This window comes from Gopherus flavomarginatus, unplaced genomic scaffold, assembly GCF_025201925.1.
Source record: "Gopherus flavomarginatus isolate rGopFla2 unplaced genomic scaffold, rGopFla2.mat.asm mat_scaffold_47_arrow_ctg1, whole genome shotgun sequence".
Lineage (NCBI taxonomy): Eukaryota > Metazoa > Chordata > Testudines > Testudinidae > Gopherus > Gopherus flavomarginatus.
In genome coordinates this window covers 1,381,303-1,406,278 of record NW_026115098.1, presented here as the reverse complement: position 1 = coordinate 1,406,278, position 24,976 = coordinate 1,381,303, and the positions used below count along the sequence as shown (strand labels likewise).

General features: G+C 49.1%; 1 protein-coding gene and 1 long non-coding RNA gene across 2 annotated transcripts in view; one reads left to right on the top strand and one right to left on the bottom strand.

The window, feature by feature from the left end:
• LOC127042512 (zinc finger protein 560-like) overlaps positions 1-24,976 on the bottom strand; it is a 253,284-nt gene that overhangs the window by 152,923 nt on the left and 75,385 nt on the right. The window lies entirely within an intron of this gene.
• The window catches only part of LOC127042516 (uncharacterized), a 106,522-nt gene that overhangs the window by 63,283 nt on the left and 18,263 nt on the right, over positions 1-24,976 (top strand). Inside the window, exon 2 of the long non-coding RNA XR_007771964.1 lies at positions 10,608-10,679. This is a non-coding gene — a long non-coding RNA (uncharacterized LOC127042516). The remainder of the gene's footprint in view (positions 1-10,607; positions 10,680-24,976) is intronic.

The window sequence follows — 24,976 nt, the reverse complement described above, 5'->3', positions numbered from 1 at the left end:
TGTGGCTCTACCCCCTTCCACCCATGGCCCCATCCACTGTCACTTCTGTTCCACCCCTTCCCCCACCAGCCCCACCCTATCACTCCTTTACCCCTGCCTCGCTGTGGCCCTGAGACCAGAGAAGCTCTGTGCCCCTGCTGCAGCCCCCGGGCTGTAGCAGGGAGTGGGAGCTCCTCCAGCCCTGGGGCTGACATAGGGGAGACTTCTCCAGGGGGACCTAACTTGGCCAGGGCCCCTGATCATGGGCCCCACTGTCCCCTTGGCAGTGCAAGGTTTGGGGAGGCTGAGCCCCCTTGTCATAAACAGATAGCTAAGGGTTAATGTTCTTTTACCTATAAAGGGGTAACACCAGTAACCTAAAACACCTGACCAGAGGACCAATCAGGAAACAAGACTTTTTCAAATCTGGGTGGAGGGAAGTTTGTGTGTGAGTTCTTTGTTCTTTGTCTTGTGTCTGTGGCGTCTCGGCTATGAGAGTGATTTTTCTATCTCCTGCCTTTCTAATCTTCTGTTTCCAAGTTGTAAGTACAAAGATAATAAGACAATAAGTTTATATTGGTTTTTTTTGTATTTACATGTGTGTAGTTGCTGGAATGTTTAAATTGTATTCTTTTTGGATAATGCTGTTTATTCATTTTTTTCTTTTAAGCAAATAACCCTGTATTTGTCACCTTAATACAGAGAGACCATTTTTATGTCCTTTTCTTTCTTTTTATATAAAGCTTTCTTTTTAAGACCTGTTGGATTTTTTCTTTAGTGGGGACTCCAGGGAATTGAGTCTGCAGCTCACCAGGGAATTGGTGGGAGGAAGAAGTCAGGGGGAAAATCTCGTTGTGTTAGATTTACTAGCCTGACTTTGCATACCCTCTGGGTAAGGGGGAAGAGAGATTAGCTATCTTGGTACTTCTATTTCCAGGACTGGAAACAGGGAGGGGGGAGTCCCTCTGTTTAGATTCACGGAGCTTGCTTCTGTATATCTCTCCAGGAACCCAGGGAGGGAACACCTGGAGGGGAGGAGGGGGAAGGGAAATGGTTTATTCCCCTTTGTTGTGAGACTCAAGGCATCTGAGTCTGGGGGTCCCCCGGGGAAGGTTTTGGGGAGACCACAGCGAGCCAGGCACTGTATAAATCCCTGGCTGGTGGCAGCTTTACCAGGTCCAAGCTGGTAACTAAGCTTGGAGGTTTTCATGCTAACACCCATATTTTGGACGCTAAGGTCCAAATCTGGGAAAAAATGTTATGACGCCCCTCCCCCCTGAGCCTCCATTACGAGCCGCCTAGGCTACCACTGCTCAGTGTGTGGCCAGTCTCTGTGTTTTCTGCTGCTCGTTCTGGGGAGCCTGGCCGGCCTTAGGGGTGGTGCCCCCCGATAGCCGCCCAGGGCTCCAGGGGTCAAAGGGCACCATGTGGCAGTGCAAAGGTGCTCACTGCTCTCCCCTGCCCCAATGCTCCTCCATGGGTCCATAGAGGTTTGAGGGGAGTAAGGAGCCACCCTATGTGCTCCATGCGTCCTGGTCACTTTTCCCACTTGGGCTGTGCTGTGAGGGGAGCATCAGAAGCTGCTGCTCTCTGCCCTCCCGCTATGCAGCCCGGCTGAGGAAAGTGACCTGGATGCAGGGAGCTCGGATGATCTCACTTCTTGCCCCCACATCCCACAGCCCCTAGGGGTGCCCAGATGAGCAGCGTTCCAGGGAGGAGTGGGGGGCAGCAATGCCAGCTGCTCCATGCTCACAGGTCAGTCTCCCCATGTGGGTGCAGGAGGGGGTGCAAGGGTTTCTGTGATGCCTATTCTATCAATATCGTCACTCAATACCAGGCACTCAAATTCACCAGTCTTAGTACTTAGACGTTTAGCGTTTGTATTTAAGCACTTCTAAAATGTGTCCCATTTTAGCTGTCTGCTATTACATGATGTAATTGAGGGAGACTCTTTCATTTCACTGTTTCTCATCAGAACCTACCTGTACATTATCATCTTCCATCCTCTCCACCTTACTAGGCTATAGAGAATCCCTGTGAATAGTTCCTCTCCTAACGGATGTCTCTGTCTGAACCCTGTGCTCCTCAGCGCCTGTCGGCTTTCCCCAGCTCTGAGGCTGTGTCTACACCGCGCACCTTACCACGGTGCAGCTGTGCCACTCTAACCGTGCCATTGTAAGGTGCGCTGTGTGGCCGTCCTTATCGCTGAGAGAGAGCTTCCCCGGCAACAAAGCCAAACTACCTCCAATGAGGGGCAGGAGCTTTGTCACCGGGAGCACAGCTCCACCTATGATGCGCTGTTCACACTGCCGCTTTTCATGGCTCAAATTTTGGCATTCGGGGAGTGTTTTTTCTCACCGCAGAGAGACAAAATTTTTAGCAACAAAAGCCGAAATTAAAAAAAACTCCTCTGCAACCTATTTAATTTTACCTTTATACAACCTTTATACTGCCTCCAGTTCTGGTATCCTCATTTGAAAAAGATGTTGTGAAATTGGAGCTAGGGCAGCAAAGAGCCACCAAATGTTCTGAGGGCTGGAGAAAAATGCCTTCCAGTGAGCTATTGAAAGAGCTCAACCTGTTTAGCTTATCAAAAGAAGATTGAAAGGTGATTTCATTGAAATGTTGAAGGGCCTTAATGGAGAGAAAAGATTGGGTATTTACGGGCTCTTGAATGGAGCAGAGAAAGGCATAACAAGACCCAATGGCTGGAAAGTGAAAAGAGACAAATTCATATTACAACTGAGGCACAATAGTCAACAGCGAGGATGATTCACCACAGGAGCAAGCTACCAAGGAAAGTGGTGGATTCACCATCTCCTGATGTCATTTAATGAAGACTAGATGCCTTTCTGGAATGTGTTTGCCCCCAAAGTAGCTGTTATGTCATACAGGAGGCCTGTGATATGCAGGTTAGATGCTCTAATGGTGTCTTCTGACCATGAAGTCGACTAATTTCTGAAAAACTGAGTGTAGCATTGGGAGCAGCGTCTGATGTTTTCCTGTCTAGCCGGCTTGCTGCCTAGAACGAACGCTCCTTGAGTGGGGTGATCCACAGGGAGTAGCTCAAACCTCCAAAGTGCCTGGCCAGGGGCAGGACATTAGCCCAGCAAGGGAGGGGTGTGGCAGTGACATCACAAAGGCCTTTTGCAGGACATCAGACTATTGGTCAAAGGTGATGGGGAGGTGGTGACCTCACAGAGAGATGCTGACATCAGCCAGGCAGGACAGGGGCGAGGGGCCAGGGAAACCTCAGAGACCTCTGTGGCTTTGCTTCAGCACGTTTCCTTCTCCAGGTCTCTCTTTGAGGACTGAGAGATTATTTGGGGTCATGGACGTGAGCGCCAGGAGGAACCTCTTTCGAGTTTCCTCCTTCCCTTGTAGTGATTTTACTAGAAAACAGCCGTCCCTGTTTAGAAGGTAAGAGCCTCCTGGAGGTTTGAAACCTGTTCAGTCTGATCTATCTGGTGACAAGTGAATTCTAGGCATGGAAAACACGAGCTTGAGGCAGAATTTTAGTGCGCACCTGGGATTTTGTCCCTTAGAATCGCTGGGGACATTAGGGTTTGTCCTTTTTGTTTCACCTCTTCCTCCATCCCTCCCTCCTCTTCTTCTCTTGCTTCTTTTGTCCTTTCTCCTGTTCCCTTCCCAACAACAGGACGGAGGTGTGTGTGTGTGTGTTGCAGGGAAGTCCTCTGCAGCTCCCACTATGGAAGGTCCACCCAAAAATGTGGGACTGAAATAGTGCTCGGGCAGTGATCCCCACCGGTGACCTGGGCCATCCTTTGGGCTCTCTGGTGAGAACCCTCAGCCTCCCGTCCTCCGTCTCTACCCTGATTGGTTGAGCAGGGGGATATTGACAGGGAGGAGACTCAGGTCCTTGTTGTTCTCTTTTAAGATCAAGTAAATAAGTCAGAACCAGTTCTATCTTTGATTAATTTTGCTGCTTCTCTGCATTAATTGTCTCTGAGCAGTTGATGATTCCCTCTAATATTGCAGTTCTCCTCAAATACTTGCTGAATAATTACTGTCACTGTTGTTGGTCTGGGGCTCATCTGAGAGCACAGTATTCAGGTCATTCAATGTCTGAAATTCAAGATCCGATGGTTTGTTTGAAAATCAGGGCTCTTCGGTCCTATTCCCAACACTGCCTCTGACGGGCTGTGTGACCTAAGACAAGTCAATTCTCCTTTCTCAGCCTGAGCTTCTCCCTCTTTCAAGTAGGGATAATAATGATCCGCTCTTACCTACCTCACGGTGGGTGAAGGATGCGGATCCATTTGGGAGTGTCACTAGAAGTAGTGCATAATATGAAGTTTCCCAGATTATGACATAATAGATTAGCTGAAATCGTCTATTTTATTTGTATTTTTTTATTTTGAAATTGTTAATAGTAGCAACGACTTAGCTCAGATTGAAGCATCTTATCTAATGGTTGAGATGTAAGTGTCTCCTCTTTGTGTGCGAGGAGACAATTTAACACACTCTGACAAAGAGGAGATGCTTTTGTTTTGCAACAAAATATTTTTGCAAAGATCTTTCATCCCACTTGTTATGATTTTGAGAAACAAACTGGTTTAGTCTAAATGGGATTTTCGGACAGAAACGGTTTGAATGAAATTTTCCCACCATCTCGATTCCTGGGCTCTGGGGTGTTTTCATCTGTTAGAACAGGAGTCAGAACTGGTTGCTTCTCTTTCTGGCTCTGCCATCGCCTTGTTGTGTAGGCCTTGGGTAGGTCACTTCCCTTCTCCCATCTGTCCAATCGGAACAGGAACAGTTCTCGAACTATGGGCAGTTTAGAGCCCAAGTGAGATAAGGGGTATTAAAGCCCTCTGTGAAGGAGAAAGGGGAGTTTCACAGTGTTTAGCACCAAGGAATTCTAAAGTTTGCTAAAATGTCTAGTCTGTGGAAACAAGAAATGGTCGGGGCCAAACTTATTAACCACTGCCTTTTTAAAGCCCATTCAAAGATGTGAGTCCCTATCTTTTAGGTACCTGTGGTTCTTTGCCAGCAGCAGAGAAGAGGTTCCTGCCTCCGTTTTTGTGGCCTTAACAAACCAGGTGTTGTGCCCCAGTTCTCGTCTGAGACCCCTGAAAAAGAACATCTTCCCATCCATGAACAAGACAGGACCTATCTTTCAAAGGGGAACAAAAAGACCTCTGGGACTTACAGACTAGCTAGCCTGACTGCCATAGCTGGAGAGATCCTGCAATACATTCTTAAACACTCAGTTTGTCAGCAGCACCTACAGGATGATTTGGTTCTTATGACTAGTGAGCGTGGAATTGTCAAGAACAAATCATTCCAAACCAATCCTCTTTCCTTCTTTGGCAGGGTTCTGGGCCTGGTAGAGGTGAGTAAACAATAGATGGGATCTAGCTTGGTGTTACTAAGGCTTTCGACACAGTCCCATAGGACATTCTCAGAAGCAAACGAGGGAAATGTAGTCCAGCTGCAATCAGTGTAATGTGGGTGCAGAGCTGGTTGAAAGCCAAGACTCCAGGAGCCCTTCTCCATGTTTAGCTGCCCAACGGGGAGGGTGAACCTAGTGGGTCTGGCAGGGATCAGTCCGGTGTCAGGTACTATTCTATATTTTCATGAATGATTTGGAAAATGGAGTGGAGAGCATGCTCCTAAAGTTTACAACTGACACCAAGCACTTTGGATCACAGGATTGAAATTCAAAACACCTTTAACAAATTGGAGACTTGGTCTTCTTGAGCCAAACTCCATGGTTAGGGCTCTCTCTCTACACTGGGCTGAAGTAAAACCCCAGAGCCAAGCACTCCTCCTGGGCAGTGAGCTCCGACCTTGAATGGTCAGATGCTGCTTAGCACTGTCAGAGCAGCTTTTGCTGGGGGATTCTCCCAGCACTTTCCAATAGCGGGAAGGTATGAAATCCCCATTTGACTGCTGGGGACAGAGCCCGAGAGTGGGGAGCAACTTGCCCAAAGTCCCCAGAAAAAGGAAAACAACCAGCAGAGGAACCAATAGGAAACCCAGCAATGGAACTCAGGAGTCCTGGGGGTGTGCTGTGGTGACCAGATGTCCCAATTTTATAGGGACAGTCCGAATTTTGGGGTCTTATCTAGGATCCTATTACCCCCCACGCCGTCCCGATTTTTCACACTTGCTGTCTGGTCACCCTAGGGTGTGCACATGTGTGGGTCCCAGCTGCTCCCTGCCCCCCTCATTGAAGCAGATGTGCAGGGTTACTGCCCTGGGAAGTGCAGGGCACCAGTGGATGTGGGGTTGGCTGGAGGTAGGGTCTGGCTTCAGGCAGGGCAAGGGCTGCGTGGCTGGCTGGCTTCAGGCAGGGGGGTGCATCAGGGGTTGGCTGGAGACAGGGCAGGGAGGATGCGGCTGGTGCAGGCAAAGCAGAAGGTGCAGGGCTGGCTGGAGACAGAGGCTGACTGCCGGCAGGGCAGGGCAGGGGGTGCAGGGCTGGCTGCGGGCAGGGCCGGTGCAAGGAAGTTTCATGCCCTAGGCGAAACTTCCACCTTGCACCCTCCCCCCCCCGCACCCCTGCCCTGAGGCGCCCCACCCGTGGCAGCTCCCCCCTCCACCCTGAGGCTCCCCTCTTGTGGCAACTCTCCTGCTCTGCCCTGCGGCACCCCCGTCGCCCGAGCTCACCCCTGCTCCGAGCACGAGCACCCCGAGCACGCCGTGGCCGCTTCACTTCTCCCACCTCCAAGGCTTGCGGCGCCTAAGCCTGCCAGGCAGTCAAGCACCCTCCTCTGAGCCACAGCAGCCCTGACAGTTGACAATAGAGGCACCTTAACCCCTGAGTTCCTTCAATGTGTCCCCCTCGGGGGTCCAGCTCCGATCACCAGATACTCGGGGTATGTCTATACCACCTGCCGAATCGGTGGGCAGCGATCGATCCAGCGGGGGTTGATATATCGCGTCTAGTGTAGATGCAATACATTGAGTGCTCTCCCCTCGCCTGCTGTACTCCAGCTCGGTGAGAGGCGCAGGCAGAGTCTACGGGGAGCTGCAGCAGTCAATTCACCGAGACTGTGACATTATAATTGTTAGGCCTGAATAAAGATATAGCAGACAAAACCAGGTATGCCAACCTGACCAAAGTCAGGCTAACAGAGGTTTGTGGGTAATCCCTGAGTGGAAAACACTGAGAAGCAGCAGCATGTCTCACAAGCGCTGGGAAAAAGTGAGATAAGAGAGAAGCTGCATTCCTGGCATAGTACCAGATGTGCTGTGTTCGGGCAGCTCCTTCGAAGAACTGATAAGAGTCCTAGTTTCCCAGCCTCCTTGTTTTCGCTCCCTGGTTTTGTTCTTTGTTTGTTTTTAACTCCCCTACATTTCTAACTTTAGGCATGCATGTATACTAAAGGTGTCTAGTTTCTAGTTGTTAGAAGAAGGGGGTGGGTTGCTCCAGTGAATAATTTATGACGCTACGGAACTGTCTATATAGGCTTCTACTAAGATGTAGAGAGCAGGCTGGTTCTCTCTGGAGACGAGCTGCTCTCTATTGATGCATGCACTTGTCAATAAAGAGCTTTTGATCGGACCTTGCTGGTGTTGCCTGTCTCTCTCGCGGTCAGACAACGAACTTTGCCGTCTGGGTTAGAGTCCCTGACATCCTTGGCGACTCCGCCGGGACCCGTCTGACTCTCCGGCGGGGGATCGGACCCTGAGGCAACGCAGCGCGCATCCTCCAGTTTAGAGGAGACTTGCCTGGTGATCTGATCTCTGCGTTGGCGATAAGGCGTGTTCTGTGAACCAGCTGAAACTCTTGGAAATCCAGCAACGTCCACCTACCCATTGAGTAGGGTCCAGGTTGTCGGGGTTAGAGTCCCTGACTACTTAGGTCTGGGTTAGAGTCCCAGTCCAGGTCTGGGTTAGAGTCCCAGTCCAGGTTTGCACAGGATCCAAGTTGTCTGGGTTAGAGTCCCAGCCTGGGTTTGAGTCTCAGTCCAGGTGTTCAAGTCCCTGGAGAGGTAAGCGAGCGCTCGACGCGGGGAGGTGGGGGTTAGAGTCCCTTTACCTCGACCCGGGGAGGAGGGGTTAGAGTCCCTTCATGAAGAGGGGTTAGAGTCCCTTCATTAAAATGAGACAAGTTGGCAGTAAGTGCCCGGGGGATGCCCCGTTGTCTCTGATACTTAGAGATTGGAAAGAGATTTCTGAGACAGCTGATCTAGTTAAATTTAAGATGAGAAATCTGTGTTGGATCCAATGGCCATCATTTACCTTTCATTTGTCCCCAACTAGAGACTGGCCGGTGGGTGAAACCTTTTCCACAGATAGGAGGAACTCCTTAAGGGATATTTTGGTTGATCTTAGGCCGAGACAAATGGATTACTTGTTTGTATGGTATAATTATAAACCCATGGAGGGATGGGTAGCTTTTGAAGCTGTTTGTATGGAGAGCTCTTGTAAAAAAATCACCCACCATATGCACCAGAGCCGCACCGGGAGGAGGACAATTTTGTTCCTGTTCTTCCCCGTCTGATGGAGTGCAAGGATTCAAAAGCAGGTTAGGGACAGTTCAGGGACAGAGGAGAATCAAGGGGGAGCTCAGAGTGATGTTCCCTCATCTTCAGAGGAATCAGGCAGCCTCACCCCCTCTGTGCAGCCTCCAGCCAGCCTTTTGCAAACTTGGTCAGGGACTGCTTTTCAAACACCCCCAATATTACAGCAGCCCTTGTCCTTGCCCTTGTGGACCCCCACTAGGTTACTTAACTCCATGAGAGAGAATGTTTCTGAGACACCTCTGATATTACAAGCCTCATTGAGAACTTATCTGGTTCTACTGGTTGCTGGGGAACATGAGATGGTTTTACCCATACCCTGTTTGCAACTTCAAATTTGTTTAACTGGCAGTGCACTATGCCTCACTTATGAGACAATCCTGAGGCAGTGGAAAGAATGTTCTGCACAATCTTTTTCACTCATGTGCCCACTTGGGCAAATGTAAATCAGTTATTAGATACTCTCATGACAGAAGATGAAAGACAAAAAGTAAAAGAAAAATCTGCAGCTCATTTGAATGCACCTTGGCTAATTACTGACCCTAACTGGAATCCCAATAATCCAGCTCAAAAGACAAAGTTGGATGGATTTTTAAAAGCTGTTTTGAATGGTATTAGAGATGCAGGGGAGGCTACTCCAAATTGGAGCAAGGTGAGTGCTTGTGTTCAGCATCCAGATAAGCACCTCTCTGACTTTTGTGCTCGACTGATTTGTGAAGTTAAAAAGCATGGGAATTTAAATCCTGAAACTGATCATGGAAAGGAGATGGTTAAAATGGTTTTCATGTCACAATGTGCAAAGGATATTGCAAAAAGATTTAGAAAGCATCCAGATGGTACGCAAGGGAAAAGTTTGTCTGAAGTAGTTAGCATTGCTACTAGAATGTTTAATGGGAAAGAGAAAAAGAAAGAAAAAGACATAAGGAACGGGTTAATTTAAAAATCATCTTGGCCCCGGGATGGAAGGAGGGGGGTGCTCTGCGTTCAGGGTCAGGAATCGGCGCGGACTGTGCTTGGTGCAGGGAGGGGCTGCTTTCGGCCCCAGCTGGCTGTGAAGGAAAAAATATAGACAGAGGCGAAGCAAAGGAAATACAAGTTACAGAACTGAAATTACATTTGCAAAGCTTAACTGTCCAGTAAGATCCAACAGTGTGCCTTTGTGACCCTGGAGTCGGTGTGGCTTGGTGACACCAAAGAAGCCACAGGCAGCCGACCTGGACTGGAATCTCTGAAAGAGACGCCGCAGGAGATTCCAGGGTGTAAAAGAACAGCCCTCCCAAGAGCAGAAGCATGTTGGAAATTCTGGACAAGCTGTATACAGGATAATCTCCCTTCCACCTCTCCCCCTCCTCTGAACATTATACACAGAAGTGGCCAGTCTGGACGTACATGTGTAAGTATGAAAGGAGCTTCGGGCTTGGGGCATTAATATTTTCCTGAGTGATGTGAGAGCGTTCCCAACACTCTCCGTTGTTGTTTTATTATTTTATTAATGAAGCTTTAAAATTCAGTTATATGGTGTGTTTTCTTTATCTTCCCCCAACGATCCTGTAGTGTCAGCCTGATCATCTGACATGAGGGATAGATTGGTAACAGAAATTTGTCACAGTTTGGTGAGCAATTAAGAAGGGGGGAGCCCTGCAGAATTTACACCATCTATTTGTTTTACCCTTGTTATTTTGTGTTTGCTTTGCTTGGTACTGTTGGTGTTATATGCTGAGAACTGCATGAGTAAAAGTGAGTCCTAATAGGATAAGGAAACACTATTTGGTTCTGGTTCTGTTCTATTTAACCAGTTACTGTTGTTGTTTTTTTTTCTCTGTTCATTTGGGTGTTAGGAGTGTGGGTGGAACTGAACCTCTTGTTCGTAATTCCTCGGAGTGGAAGCCATGTGTGCGAGACAGCTCTGAGGTTAAATTGAGATCCTTCTGTCCTGTCCCCTGTAGCGGTCAGTGTATAGAAGTGGGAAAGTCTGGCTTAGACTGTAATTCCCTCTGCTCTCTGTGTAATTCTCTTTTCTGTTTAAGTGTCAAACAGATGAATGAGTCTCTGGGTAAACCCTCTAAGAGTAGTCCTTCAAATTATATGTTAAGTAAATGGCCTTTGCCCAATGGGCCATGTGTCTTCGTCTAGGTGGCAAGCCTCATGAAGGAGGACTCGGGTAGTCTTGTGAGTAAGAATGTTTAAGGGAAGAGACCAGGAGGGGTGGGGGGCTAGTTGAGAAGCCCACCCTCCTAGCTAAACTGGTAGTGGAAGAAGTTGGTGCCTATGGAAGGGACGGTTCAGTGAGAAAAGCAGGATCGGGCCCAGGCGGGCAGGCAACAGACAGAGAGATTGGAAAACAGGTTGGAAAACTTTAAGGGTGTAGTGGAAGGAAGGAGTAAGTAAGTGTAAGCATGGGGATTTCAAATACCCAGAACTTACTTGGAATGGTGATTTGAGTTGATAAAAGTGGCTGTTGGGAGACAAGCAAGTGATTTAAGGGAGAGTGAGAAGTTAACTCTGTAGTTGCTGGAGGAAACAGCAGTTGAACTTTGTAAAAATGCTAAAGAGGAAAGTTCTTGGTGTCTTTGAAATGTTTGTAAATAAATTGAGGCAAAGAAATTGTTAATTGCAATCATTTAGAATTTAGTTAAATTAGCTGAAGAATGTATATAGTGCTATGTAATTGAAATTTTATTAGGCTGTAAGGGCACTATAAGTAGTGATGTTTTCTTTCAGTGTTTGAAAGCAAGAGTTAAAAGTAAAAAGCAAGCCAGAAAGCATCTGTATTCATGCAAATTATCTAACTGATAAGGTAGGAGCCACTGAAACCTGGGCTGCCTATGAAACACATAAAATATGGGATAATTCCTCTGTTTTTCCTGAAATCAACAAGGGTATTTGTCTATTTTAAGCAATGATTGTCTGCCCAGAAGGGGTAGACCTCTGTTTTTTTGTCTTTCAGATAATCAGAGAAAACTGATGCCAGCTAAACAGCATTCAACGTACCATGCATTTACTGGCACAATAGAAATTATGTTTTGTGTTCTATGTTCTGTCTTGTGGTGTTTGTCTTGTGGCCGGAATTTTTGTGTTTAATATTTTTATAAAATAATCTAGTTTAAAATCAAACAAAAAGGTTAAATTAAAATGCAGATACTTGTTTTGTTCAACTTGGAATACAAAGTGTTTAGATAAATCAGGAGAATGTGATATACTAAAGTCTAATGCATTTCCTTAAGTAAGGAAAAGAAACTTTATTGGTCAAATTGTTAATTGCAAAAATTGTTGTTAAAATTTGCATACCAACAGTCTTTGAAAGCAAGGACATGAAAAGTTAACCCACTCCCCATATTGTACATGGGATCTTTCTGGCTACCTCAGATTTCTAGCCAGAGGGCTGGGGATGGTGGAAGGCTATTGGACTAGAGGTTGTATTGAGTGAACTCCTCAAAGTGGGTGTGCTTGTCCTGGCTTGTTGCTCGAAAGCTCTGTAATAAGGTTATTTTAGTAAAAGGGTGTGTGTGGCATATATTAAATAATAAGACTAATGTACTGTATAATGACAATGTGTAGGTGTTCATTGTTGGGAAAAAGGTGTATGAAGTAAAAAGTGAAAGTTTCCTTTGCAGGTTAAAAGAAGCCAAGAAGGGAAGAAGCACAAAGAACAGAATGAATTAACTGAAAAAATAAAATAAAATAAAATAGCAAGCTCAGGCTATAGATAAGACACTGACTCCATTCAAGGACACTGCTCACAGTTAAGACTTGGTTAACAACCAGGAAAAGGAGGGCTTGAATTTGCCCATGCAGCTATGAGATCTGAAAAACACTGCCAGGCACTAATGAAATGTGTTAAGTTTTTTTTCTCACAGGTAAGGAAGCGCTACCCAAAGACCCTAGCAGCCCTGCCACTCCTTGGAACCAGGAGACGGGATTGATGTAAAGGTCCACCAACGAAAGACTGCCTTGGCTCCATGCTGGAAAGGCCCTTAAGTCCTGATGACTACCAACACCGCTGTGAAGTACCAAAGACTGACTGCTTGGACCCAAGATTCTCACTGCAAAAAGACCCCTCCACATTGGGAGAATTCTCCTACTGATGATTAGCCTATTTCACCTTCTAGCTCCACTGTGCCTTCTGGACAGTAGGGAAAAAGTACAAGGTGAAGTGCTAGTAGCCTCTCCCTTATCCACTGACAGATCTACTGTGCCTTTGAATTTTTCTAGAAAAAGCAAAACCATTACAGGGTGATGTGCTAGTAACCTCTCCCCTATATGATGCTGCACCAAGACTGTTTTGGGAAAGAAGAAGGAACACTCACTCCACTGAAATTGCTAAAGTCCAGGAATTCCTGACTAGAAAGGACATTAAGAACTGACCCCGGTGAAGAAACAAAGAATTGTACACTGGCAGAAAAAATTTGTGGGACCCATGCTTGGGAATGTGGTATTGATTGGATTTTGGGGTTTATTCTACAGGCTGTGCCCTGTGTTGTGGATAAATTCTTCAGCATGTATTGCTCTCTCTAATTGGATTTTAAATAACAAGTACCCGAAGAGTTTGTTCTGCCACTGGAAATTTTACCTGTATTGAAACCATTCCAGTGACTAATAATGTAACCCCCTCCTATGCTATTAATGTCAATGCCTTTTAAAAGTACCTGAAAATAGTTAAATAACAAATGTAATATAGTACTACACCAAGGAAAGATGGTATTAAATATCACTGAGGCTGGGAAGGCATTGCAGTGGGATCTAGTATGTTTGGAGATTCAGAATTTCCTGAATGACCAGCTGATGGCCATTTGGAGTGATCTTGAGTACCAGACTTGGCCCACTGCCCTTACAGACACATCAGGAGTACCATCTGATCTGTGGTCATGGAGATATACTAAAGACTTTCTGGGTGGAAGTGTAAACATTTACAGTGCTCCTTCCAAGCATTTGGACTGGGGGGTGTGGGCTTCCACATACCGAATCCTGACGGTCCATGGGGAGGATGCACATGGGACTGGATTATTCACCGAAACATCTGGGAAATTAGACCACTTGGTATACCTAACTGATTTATAGTCAGTGCCCCAATCCCTTAGTTGTCAGACAAACAGGATTCCACTCTTTTGTCCGTGCACTCATTCCTGGATTGTGGGTGGCTAAGCTCAAGAGAGCAGTTGTAAATATTTCTGCAGAGCTTGAAAAAAACAGCTAATGCATTAATAGACGCTTTCCAAAAGTTGCAACGAAAGACTGATGAAGTAGCAGAAGTAACTTTGCAAAATAGACGTGTGCTAAATGCCATGAATGCTGAATTAGAGAGGGGCTTGTGCTCGCATTGGGGAAAAATGTTGCTTTGCTGTTAATCACTCTGGCTTAATTGACAAAGATTTACAAGCTATTAAGAATGTTGCTGTTGTTTTCCATGCTATATCTCTTGATCACACTTTTAGTTTTAAGGACCTCCACTCAGACCTTGGGTCATGGTTTACTAGCCTCCCCCGTACAATTGTTAAATGGATATGTGTCCCAAGAGTCCCATTATGGTCCTCTAGGGACAAAGGGGGGATTGTTAGGCCTGAATAAAGATATAGCAGACAAAACCAGGTATGCCAACCTGACCAAAGTCAGGCTAACAGAGGTTTGTGGGTAATCCCTGAGTGGAAAACACTGAGAAGCAGCAGCATGTCTCACAAGCGCTGGGAAAAAGTGAGATAAGAGAGAAGCTGCATTCCTGGCATAGTACCAGATGTGCTGTGTTCGGGCAGCTCCTTCGAAGAACTGATAAGAGTCCTAGTTTCCCAGCCTCTTTGCTCCTGGTTTTGTTCTTTGTTTGTTTTTAACTCCCCTACATTTCTAACTTTAGGCATGCATGTATACTAAAGGTGTCTAGTTTCTAGTTGTTAGAAGAAGGGGGTGGGTTGCTCCAGTGAATAATTTATGACGCGACGGAACTGTCTACATAGGCTTATACTAAGATGTAAAGAGCAGGCTGGTTCTCTCTGGAGACGAGCTGCTCTCTATTGATGCGTGCACTTGTCAATAAAGAGCTTTTGATCGGACCTTGCTGGTGTTGCCTGTCTCTCTCGCGGTCAGACAACGAACTTTGCCGTCTGGGTTAGAGTCCCTGACATAAGTATAATCTAATATCTCATTGAAAGGTGACAGGGCCAGAAAGAGTTAATTAACTCACCTCACCGACTGACCTGACCCGTGGGTGAACCTTAAAAACTGGTTAACAAGATATGTAAATGAACAGAGCTTTGAAATGCAAGTCTGCAGTGTTAGAGGTAGAAGGGGAGGTGTTTGCTCAGGTCTTGTGATGTCAGCAAACAAGTCTTGTCTATTGCTATAGTTTTAATTCAAAGAGCAAAAAAAGGAATATTAACATTTATGATGATACTTGAGTGAAATAGTATTATTGTCTGTGTCTCTTTGAAGGTTGTGGTAATCTGTATCTGAACTGTTTGATGGATGTACTAATTGCCAGGATGTTTGGAAGAAGAGTTAAGCCTATTGTTTTCTCAGGCTGAAAGGCTGCTGGAAATGTTTAAGAACCTGGGACACGATCCTTCTTCATCTCAGATCTGCTTGGGTTTCAAGAGGGGGAAACCTTAAGCCACAAGGATTGAGATCCCCAGTCATTGACTGGAGCCACCCTGAATATGGACATTGGATTATAACCTATGGACTATTTCTAAAAGGACTTTTGGCAACTACAAGCTCATCTCTACTTTGTATCTGAACCTCAAAAATTGAATTCAAGTCTATATGTCTATTAATCTTTTAACCAACACTCACTCTCTCTCTTTTCTTTTCTAATAAATTTTAGCTTAGTTAATAAGAATTGGCTATAGCATGTATTTTAGGTAAAATCTAAGTTATAATTGAACCTGGTTATGTGGCTGATCCTTTGGGATCGGAAGAATCTTTTCTTTTATATGATGAAGTAAGATTTTCAGGAATCATCATCATATCTAACAGGTGTGTCTGGACGGAGGCCTGAGGCTGGGTACTTTAAGGGAACTGCGTGGTTTAAACTTCTAAGTAACCAGTGAGGTACTACAGAAGCTGTTTTGTGCTGGCTTGGTAAATCTAAGTATTGAAATAACCAGCAGCGTTTGGGATTTGTCTGCCCTGTTTTGTTTGCAATTCACTCTGATTGAGTGAGCTGAGCTGGCTCCCACGGGCAGCACCGTCACACCTACAGCCAGGCTGCAGAGGTCCGGGGGATCTTAGGGGCCTTGGGGTGCACAGATACCTATGTCCAGGCCATAGCGGTCCCTGGGGGGCTTAGAGAGTTTGGGGGGGACACAGATACCAATCTCCATGCTCTAGGGTCCCATGGGGGCTTAGAGGGTTCGTGGGGGGCACATATTCCTACATCCAGGCTGTAGGGTTACCAGGGGGGCTTAGGAGGTTAGTGGGGGGCAAAGATACCTACGTCCAGGCTGGAGGCATCCTGGGAGTCTTAGGGGATTTGTGGGGGCCAAAGACACCTATGATGTCCAGGCTGTAGGGGTACCAGTGGGTTTTAGGGGTTCGAGTGGGCACAGATACGTATGTCCAGGCTGTATCGTTCCCAGGGGGGGTTAGAGGTTTCGTGAGGGGCACAGATATCTACGTCCAGATTGTAGATGTCCCGGGAGGGGGGGGTTAGGGGGTTGTGGGAGTGCAAATACCTATGTCCAGGCTGTAGGGGTTCCTGGGGGCTTAGAGGGTTTCTGAGGGGCACATATACCTACGTGCACACTGGAGTGTCGCAAGGGGCTTATGGAGTCTATATGGGGTAACAGATACCAATGTTCTGGCTGTATAGGTCCCTCGGGGGCTTAGGGGGTTTGTGGGGGGCACAGATACCTAAGTTCAGGCTGGAGGGATCTCTGAGTGTCTTAGGTGTTTGGTGGGAGGCACAGATACCTACGTCCAGGCTGCAGGGGTCTCGGAGGGGCTTAGGGTCTGTCACGGAGTGTGGGGGAGTCCGGTCCTGCACCCCTCTTCCTGGGACTCACAGTGACTCTCAGCCAGCCAGTAAAAACAGAAGGTTTATTGGACAACAGGAGCGAAGGATACAGCAGAGCTTGGAGGCACAAGCAGGACCCCACAATCAAGTCCTTCTAGGGGTTCAGGAAACTTAGTTCCCAGTTTGGGAATCCCTGAATTCCAACCACCCAGACCAAAACCGAAACTGAACTAACCCAACTCCCTCCAGCTGGCCATTTGCTGTGTCCAGCTTCCGGGCAAAGGTGCTGACCCCTCCCCCGCCTAGCTCAGGTTACAGGCTGAGCACGTGTCCGGTCCTAAAGTCACCCCCTGCTCTCCCATCCCCCACACAGACAGTCCCTACTCCATCACAGTAATGCACAGAGCATTTCCCGCATGGAGCAACAGTGACACCATGTGGCCACGCACGGTAATGCACAGAACATTTCCCATATGGAGCAACTGTGACACCGTGTGGCCAGGCAGGGTAATGCACAGAGCATTTCCCGTATGAGCAACATTGACTGCCTTGTGACCACACCAGGTAATGGACAGAGCATTTCCTGCATGGAGCAACAGTGACACCATGTGGCCATGCAGGGAAATACGACAGGAGCATTTCCTGGATGGAGCAACAGTGATTCCATGTGGCCACACAGGGTAATGCACAGAGCATTTCTCTCATAGAGGAACAGTGACAACATTGTGGCCATGCAGGGTAATGCACAGAGCATCACGCCTATGTAGAGACTGTAGAGATCCCTGGGGGACTTAGGGGGTCGTGGGGGGCACAGATAGCTACGTCCAGGCTGGAGACATTCTGGTGGGCATTAGGGGCTTCATGAGGGGCACAAATCTCTACGTCAGGGCTGGAGAGGTCCTCTGGATGGATTAGGGGGTTGTGGTGAGCATAGATACATACGTCCATGCTGTAGTGGTCCCTGGGGTTTAAGGAGTTGTGGTAAGGGTCACAGAAACCTACGCATGGTCTGGATGGGTCCCTGGGGGACTTAAGGGTTTGTGGTTTGCGCAGATACCTACGTACCGGTTGGAGGGGGCCCTGGGGAGCTTAGGGGGTTTGTGTGGCGTACACATAGCTATAACCAGGCTGGTGGGGGCCCTATGGGTCTTAGAAGGCTGGTGGGGGGCAGAGATACCTATGTAGGGACTGGAGAAGTCCTGGGGAGGGCTTTGGGGGTTCCTGGAAGTCACAAATATCTACGTCCAGGCTGGAGGGGTCCCTGGGGGTATTAGGGAGTTGTGCGGGGGCACAGATACCTATATCGAGGCTGTAGGGGTCCTGGGGTTGCTTTGGGGAATTTTGGGGTACAGATACCTACTTCCATGCTGTAGGGGTCGCTGGGAGGATCAGTGGGTTCGTGAGGGTGCACAGATATCTACGTCCGGTCTATAGGGATCCTGGGGGGGCGGCTTAGGGGTTTGTAAGGGGCACAGATACATTCATCCAGGCAAGAGGGGTCCTAGGGACCTTAGTGGGTTCATGCTGGGCACAGATACCTGCGTCTAGGCTGGAGGGGTTTTGGGGGTCTTAGGAGGGTTGTGTGGCACAGATACCTATGTCGATGCTGGAGGGGTCCTGTCATGTCTTAGCGGATTCGTGGGGTCAGAGATAACCTACATCTAGGCTGGAGGGGTTCCGGGGGGATTAGGTGTGTTTGAGTGAGGGGAACAGATACCTACATCCTGATGGTAGGTGGCCCTGGGTAGGTTAGGCGGTTTTTGTCGGTCACAGATACAAACATCCATGCTGTAGGGGTCCCGAGGGACTTTGTGGGGCTCTAGGGGTCACAGATACCTACCTACAGTCTGGAAGGTTCCTGTGGGTATTAAGGGGTTATGTGGGGCATACAGATGCCTACATCTGGGCTTGTGGGTTCCCTGGGGGGCTTAGAGGTTTGTGGAGAGCACAGATACCATTATCCAGGCTAGATGGGTTCTGTGGGATTAGGGGGTTGTGGGGGGCACAGATACCTATGTAAACAGAAGCAGGATGAACTCTATCCTCACATCTGGTGGTGAATTATGGCAAGTGTGGAAAAGGATTTCAGGGTCTGATCATGTTTGCATAGACACACTCACCGTGCGTGACACGGCCACGGCAGCCTGGGATGGTTACTTTGGCAGCTATGGTATCCCCAGTTATTTGTTGTTGGGGTGTGAGATGTGGAGTGTTGTCACCCTGATTGTGTGGATGAGGAACTGTGAAACAGCTTTGAGACAGGGATTCTCACCATCAGTTGAGTGGCACTCACTAGACAAGGGAGTGGGCTCCTTGGGTGAGCTAGAGTCACCAATTGCACTTTTTTTCTTTTAACAGTTGAATAGCAGTAGTTGATTTTTTATTCTCTTAAAAGTTGAATTTCTAGGTTCTTGAGCTGAAATCACTGAAAAGATGTGTTAGTTGTGGGGACTCTGAAACCTGTATTGCAGAACACAGTAGTTGGACAGACAGGAGCAGTTTGTGGGAGTGTCCCACGGAGTGAGATGAGTCTAGCAGTTTTGGGGGATAGCTGGAGCAGAACACAGGTCGGCTGGCAGAGCAGCTGGTGGACCGAGCTGAGCAGTTTGTGGGGAAGGCAAAAGCAGAATCCCATGGAGAGGCAGAGCAGTCAGCAGTGGACCACATAAGGTGCCCCTTTCTACTCAGGCTGGCAGGGGGAAAAACCCTGCAGATAGACTCTTGAACTCTGGGGTTGCGCAACTGTGGGTGATTTTGGGGTTGCTGGACTCTTGAAACGTTGGAGATATTGGACTTTGGAGCCTTGGGGTGATTTGGGGATTGCTGGACTCATGAGCCCAGGAAAAAGGACACGGCCTAGTTGAGGTGTTTTCCCAATTTAATGCTATGTTGTTTATCTCACGTTATTAAACATTTTCTGCTACACCCAGACTCTGTGCTTGCGAGAGGGGAAGTATTGCCTCTTTGAGGCACCTAGGAGTGCGTATGTAAAATTTTTCCCATGTCACTGGGTGGGGACTCGAGCTGGTTTGCATTACATTGTAGGCAAGGGACCCCTATGTATTGAACCCAGTCCTTGCTGCTATCAGTTCAGCCTGGCAGAAGGGTTCCACCTACGTCCAGGCTCAAGGGGTCCCTGGGGGCTTAGGGAGTTCGTGGGGGGGCACAGATATCTAGGTCCAGGCTGTAGGGGGTCGGGGGGGGGCTCAGGAGTTTGGTGGGGGGCCACAGATACCTACGTCCAGGCTGCAGGGGTCCCAGAGGGACTTAGGGGGTGTCACGTAGTGTGGTGGAATCTGGCCCTGCACCCCTCTTCCTGGGACACACAGTGACTCAGCCAGCCAGTAAAACAGAAGGTTTTTTTGGCCAACAGGAACAGAAGGATACAGCAGGGCTTTTGGGCACAACCAGGACCCCTCAATCGAGTCCTTCTGGGGGTTCAGGAAGCTTAGTTCCCAGTTTGGGATTCCCTGAATTCCAACAACCCAGCTCCAAACCAAAACTGAACTAACTCCCTCCAGCCAGCCCCTTCCTTTATTCAGCTTCCTGGGCAAAGGTGCTGACCCCCTCCCAGCTGCCTAGCTTAAGTTACAGGCTTAGGTCCTGTCCCTCACCTAAAGTCACCCGCTGCTCTCCCATCCCCCACACAGACAGTCCCCACTCCATCACAGTAATGCCCAGAGCATTTCGCGCATGGAGCAACAGTAACACTGTGTGGCCATGCAGGGTAATGCCCAGAGCATTTCCCCCGTGGAGCAACAGTGACACCATGTGGCCATACAGGGTAATGCACAGAGCATGAGCAAGAGTGCACCGTGGCCATGGTAATGCACAGAGCATTTCCGCATGGAGCAACATGACCGTGTGGCCACGCAGGGTAATGCACAGAGCATTTCCTGCATGGAGCAACAGTGACACCATGTGGTCACGCAGGGTAATGCACAGAGCATTTCCCCGCATGGAGCAACAGTGACACCATGTGGCCACGCAGGGTAATGCACAGAGCATTTCCTGCATGGAGCAACAGTGACACCATGTGGCCACACAGGGTAATGCACAGAGCATCGCACCTACGTGGAGGCTGTAGAGATCCCTCGAGGGCTTACGGGGGTTCGTAGGGTCACCAGATATCTACATCCAGTATGGGCGGGACCCTGGGAGAGTTAGGGGGGTTGTGAGGGGCATAGGTACTTGCGTCCAGGCTGTAGAGGTCCTGGTGGGGATTAAAGGCTTCCTGGAGGACAGCAATATCTACGTCCAGGCTGGAGGGTCCCGGGGGGCTTAGGTGGTTGTGGTGAGCACAGTGATCCCTGGGGGTATAGGGACTTGGTGAGGGGCACAGATACCTATGTATGTCCTGGAGGGGTCCCTGGGGGGGGCTTAGTGGTACTGTAGGAGACACAGATACCTACGTCCAGGCTATAGGCATTCTGGGGGGGCTTAGGGCTTTGGGGGGCACAGATACCTACATCCAGGCTGGAGGGGTCCCGGGGGGCTTAGGTGGTTTGTGGGGAGGGGCACAGATATGTACATCCAGGCTGGAGAGGTTCCGGAGAGGATTAGGGGTTTTTGCGGATGGCAGAGATATCTATCTCCATACTCTAGGGTTCTCGGGGGGCTTAGGGCTGGATGTGTCCCGAGGAGCTTAGGGGGTTTGGGGGGGCTCAGACACCTGTGTCCAGGCTGTAGGGAACCCTGGGGGCTTAGGGGGTTCGCGGGGGTCACAGGTAGTTACGTCCAGGCTGAAGGGGTAATGGGAGTGCTTAAGGGATCGGGGCTGACACAGATACCTACGTCCAGGGTCTAGTGAGGCAGGAGAAGTGAAGCGGCCATGGTGTGCTTTCAAGTAGGGATAATAATGATCCACTCTTACCTACCTCATGGTGGGTGGAGGATGGGGGATCCATTGGAGAGTGTCACTAAGAGTAGTACATAATATGAGGTGTCCCATCACGTTACTCAGAGCAGATTATGACATAATAGATTAGCTGAAACAGTCTTTTTTATTTGTATTTTTTATTTGGAATTGTTAAGAGCAGCAATGACTTAGCTCAGACTGAGCATCTTATCTAATTTTCAAGATCTAAGTGTCTCCTCTTGTGTGTGATGACACAATTTAACACACTGTGACAAACAGGAGATGCTTTTGTTTTGCAACAAATCTTTTTGCCAAAGAACTTCCATCTCACTTGTTATGATTCTGAGAAACAAACTGGTTTAGTCTGAAATGGGATATTTGGACAGAAACGGTTGGAATGAAATTTTCCACCATCCCAGTTCCTGAGCTCTATCCCTGCCTCTGGGGGGATTGTTGTCTGTTAGAACAGGAGTCTGACTGGCGGCTTCTCTTTCTGGCTCTGCCACCGCCTTGCTGTGTAGGCCCTTGGGTAGGTCACCTCCCTTCTCTGTACCTCAGGCTCCTCCATTTGTCCAATGGGAACAGGGACAGTTCTCGAATTCTGGGCAGTTGTGAGCCTGAGTGAGAAAAGGGGTGTTGAAGCCCCTGTGAAGAAGAAAGGGGAGTTTCACGGTGCTTTTGCACCAAGGAAATTCTAAACCAAAACTGAACTAACTCCTCGAGTCCTTCTGGGGGTTCAGGAGCTTAGTTCCCAGTTTGGGATTCTCTGAATTCCAACTACCCAGCTCCAAACCAAAACTGAACTAACTCCCTCCAGCCGACCCCTTCCTGTGTCCAGCTTCCCGGGCAAAAGGTGCTCACTCTCTCAGCCCTGTCTAGCTCGAGTTACAGGCTTAGGTCCTGTCCCTCACCTAAAGTCACCCCCTGCTCTCCCATCCCCCACACAGACAGTCCCCACTCCATCACAGTAATGCCCAGAGCATTTCCCGCATGGAACAACAGTGACACCATGTGGCCACGCAGGGTAATGCCCAGAGCATTTCCTGCATGGGACAACAGTGACACTGTGTGGCCACTCAGGGTAATGCACAGAGCATCACACCTACGTAGAGGCTGTAGAGATCCCTGGGGGCTTAGGGGTCATGGGAGGTACAGATAGCTACGCCAGGCTGGAGGCATTCTGGGGGGTTTAAGGGGGTTCGTAGGGTCACAGATACCTACGTCCAGATGGTCGGGACTCTGGGGGAGTTAGGGGGGTTGTGGGGGGCATAGGTACTTGCGTCCAGGCTGTAGAGGTCCTGGTGGGGATTAAGGGCTTCCTGGAGGACACCAATATCTATGTCCGGGCTGGAGAGGTCCTGGACGGCTTAGGGTATTGTAGGGGAGCACAGTGATCCTGGGGTTTAGGAACTTGGTGAGGGGCACAGATACCTATGTTTCTCCTGGAGGGGTCCCTGGAGGGGCTTAGTGGTATTGTAGGGGACACAGATACCTACGGTCCAGGCTATAGGCATTCTGGGGGGGCTTAGGGCTTTGGGGGGGCACAGATACCTACATCCAGCTGGAGGGGCCCCGGGGGGCTTAGGGGGGTTGTGGGGGGCACAGCTATGTACGTCCAGGCTGGAGAGTTCCAGGAGTATAAGGAATTTTTGTGGACAGCAGAGATACCTATCTCCAGGATCTAGGGGTCCCTGGGGGGCTTAGGTTTTTTTTGGGAGGCACAGATAACTATGTCCAGGTTGGAGTGGTTCCTGGGGGTTTAGGGGGTTCCTGGGGGGCACAGATACCTAGGTCCATGCTGTAGGGTCCCCGGGTGGATTAGGGGTTTTCTGAGGGGTACAGATACATACGTCTAGGCTGTAGGGGTCCCTGGGAGGCTTAGGGGTTTGTGGGGGGCAGCATACCTAAGTCCAGGCAATAGGGCTTCCAGGGGAATTAGTGTGTTGGGGGGGCACAGATACCTAGATCCAGGCTGGAGGGTTCCGATGGGGGGGGGCTTAGGCAGTTTGTGTTCGGCAAAGATACTACCTCCAGGCTGGAGGGGTGTCTCGGCACTTAGGGATTGTGGGGGGGCACAGATACCTCCGTCCAGGCTGGAGGGTCCCTGGGGAGCTTAGCGGTTCGTAGGGGGCCAGATACCTAAATCCGGCTGGAGGTCCAGGGGGGGGGCTTAGGGGTTCAGGGGGCACAGATCGTTATCTCTAGGCTGTAGTGTCCTGGTGGGCTTAGGGGGTTTTGTGGGGCCCCAGATACCTAAGTCCATGCTGTAGGGGTCCCTACAGTGCTTATGGTTCATGGGGTGCACAGATTCTTTATGTCCAGCTGAGGGAGGCAGGGTGGGTTGTATTCGTTCATGGGGGGAAACAGATCCAACCTCCATTCTGTAAGGATCTCAGGGGGCTGTGGGGGTACGATTACCTACATCTGCTGGGGGGTTTCCTGGGCGGTATAGGGTTTGTGGGGGGCACAGAATACCTAGGTACAGGATGCGTGTCCGGGAGATGAGGTGCGGTCACTGTGGGCTCATATACATCAGGCTGGTGTGTCCCGAGGACTTAGGGGGTTCGTGCGGTGCCAGACACCTGTGTCCAGGCTGTTAGGGATCCCTGGGGACCTTGTGGGGGGGGTTCTCGTGGGGGTCACAGTAGTTACGTCCAGGCTGAAGGGTAAATGGGAGTGCTTAAGGGATCGGGGCTGACACAGATACCTACGTCCTAGGGTCTCGGGGTCCGGGGATGGGGGTTTGAGGGGGAACAGATACCATACGTCATAGCTGAGGTGGCTTGGGTGTTAGAGTTCGTTGGAGTCCCACAGATACCTAAGTCCAGGATGTAGCGTTCCTGGGCATTCAGGTATTTCTGGGGGTCACAGATACCTACGTGCAGATTGGAGGGGTCCTGGAGCGCTTAGGAGATTATGGGTGGCCACAGATACCAACAGACTGGCTGTAAAGTTCCTGGGGGGCTTTGTGGGTTCGGGGGCACAGTACCAATGTCCTGGCTGTAGATGTTCACCTGGGGTACATAGAGGGGCTGTGGTCGCACATAACCCTACAGCCAGGCTGTCGGGTCTCCGGGGGCCCTGGCCAATGGGGTCCCTCTGGAAAAGTCTCCTCACGGTGGCCCCAGGGCTGGAGGGCTCCCACTCCCTATATGGCGCGAGCTTGCAGCAGGGGCACAGAGCTTCTCTGGTGTCCAGGGCCACAGCGGCAGGGTAAAGGAGTGAGACAGAGAAAGCTCTGTGCCCCTTCTTGCAGCCCCAGGTAATAGAGGGAGTGGAGCTCTTCAGCCCTCGAGGCCCCGTGGAGGAAACATCTACAGCCAGGACATTGGTATCTGCATACATTAGAACACGAGGAAGACTAAGGCAGGGGTAGCCCACTGCTCAGTGAGGAGGGGGAAACAGTAACGGGAGACTTGGAATGGCAGAGATGCTTAATGACTCTTTGTTTCAGTCTTCACTGAGAAGTCTGAGGAATGTCTAGTATAGTGAATGCTTACGGGAAGAGGGTAGGTTTAGAAAGGAAATTACGTATAGCTAAAGTAAAAAATCACTTAGAAAAGGTATAATGCCTGCATCACCAGGGCCTGAATGAAATGCATTCCTAGAAATACTCAAGGAGTTAATTAGAGGAGGTATCGAGCTCTGCGATTATCTTGTAGGAAAGCAGGGGAGACGGGGGAGATTTCCAGAAGACTGGAA